The sequence below is a fragment of the Tiliqua scincoides genome, chromosome 2 (genome assembly GCF_035046505.1).
Source record: "Tiliqua scincoides isolate rTilSci1 chromosome 2, rTilSci1.hap2, whole genome shotgun sequence".
Classification (NCBI taxonomy): domain Eukaryota; kingdom Metazoa; phylum Chordata; class Lepidosauria; order Squamata; family Scincidae; genus Tiliqua; species Tiliqua scincoides.
Genome location: NC_089822.1, coordinates 128,195,175 through 128,196,831, shown reverse-complemented (window position 1 = coordinate 128,196,831; position 1,657 = coordinate 128,195,175). Strand labels below are relative to the sequence as shown.

The 1,657-nt window shown below is 44.6% G+C and overlaps 1 pseudogene; it reads left to right on the top strand.

Moving 5' to 3' along the window:
• Positions 1–1,288: 1,288 nt before the first annotated feature.
• LOC136643233 (5S ribosomal RNA) lies at positions 1,289–1,408 on the top strand (annotated as a pseudogene).
• Positions 1,409–1,657: the final 249 nt, after the last annotated feature.

The window sequence follows — 1,657 nt, the reverse complement described above, 5'->3', positions numbered from 1 at the left end:
TGACCACATCCATAACAAGCAGGAGCCTCAGGGCTATATCTAATGTGCCCATAAACCTACTGCACAGGAGTGTTTTAAATGAAGCAATAATCACCGGTGAGCAGATCGCCCGCTTGCCCTTGCATTGGGTTTGATAGGTGAATAGAAATTGCTTATTAATTGAGTTCTTCAGTAACAAAGTCCCTGCAGCTGCTCATCTTTGTCCTTCTGAGTAAAATTCCAAGGAGTGCAGGCGGCAAATCTGGTAGAATATTCATCCCAACAACAGTATCTCTCAACACTTGAGAAAGGTCAGGTGCAAGGAAAGGCATCTGTGATTTTCTGTGTTGACTCCATCCCCAAATGGCATTCAGGCCTTGCATATACAAGGGATGGATTCATGCATCACTGTCAGAAAAACCAGGTTTAAGCTGACCTAGGATACATCCACTGAAGCTGCTGCTTCTTCTTTACAAGTCATTTGAAAGTATGCTGTGAGAATAGAGGGGAGTCTCTTAAAGATGTCTATGCTGGGCAAGGCAATATTGACCAGTTACGTCAGGTGCACCAGCTTCTTTTAAGTGTACTTATGTACAGTAAATTCTTCCGGCACTTTTTGCCCATATTGATAACACTAATGGGGCATAAATAGCACACGAGAGTCTCAAAGGCTTTTTTATATCTCTTACTGAAATTCCAGGTGTCTGAGACCCTGTATGGACACTGTAGGATGGAGCACAACTGTAAAAAGAGATCAATTACCAGTCTGGCCAGGCCTCTGTTACAATGCTTAGCAGCAAATGTGACCTTCATCATGATCACATCCTGATAAAAGAGTGGATGAAGCCAAATGCCAGTTGAGCATTTCAGGCTGTTTTCTGCGTGTATGACGACTAAAGAAGGGGGGGGGCAAAAGAGAGAAGCAGACTGGGGCTACTAAGCAGTTGATAAGGGACTAGGTGTTTCACAGAGGCTGCATGGGCAAAAATCCCAGAATCAGATAGTGGAGATGCTGGAGCCATCAGATAGTGGAGAAAGTTTCTAGGAATGAATACCCCTTGGTGTGGTCAACTTTTATTCCTCATGATATTAGCTAACTGTGACAAAGTTATAATCACCATAGGAAAAAGATTCACTCCTGTTTTGAAACAAACTGTCCTCCCCAAAATGGCACCCCTGGACTTGGATGAGGACACCTTAGATTATGAAGCATGTAAGCACTGCATTCCCAAATGACAGCACGTACAGAACTTAGCAGCAGCAACATGCAAGAACAGGACAATGGCCAAATTGGGTTAGACCAGTGGTCCACTGCAGCAACTGTTACCCTGCACATGCCCGATCTCGTCTGATCTCGGAAGCTAAGCAAGGTCAGGCCTGGTTAGTACTTGAATGGGAGACCGCCTGGGAATACCGGGTGCTGTAGGCTTATACCATAGTCTTTCGAGACTGAAGGTTGCCAACCAGTGGTCCACTGTTCCATCTGACAACAACAGTCAGTGAGAAGCCCCAGGGAGATTTGCTAGCAGGGTATAATGGCAGCATCTATGCCTCATTCTTAATCCCCAACAGCTAGAATTCAGAGTTATTTTGTCTTTCAAAACAAAAAATTTGCCTTTGGCTGTCAAGTCTGCTGCCATGGAATGAGCTGAGCTCCATGGATTTATGCAACCCTTAA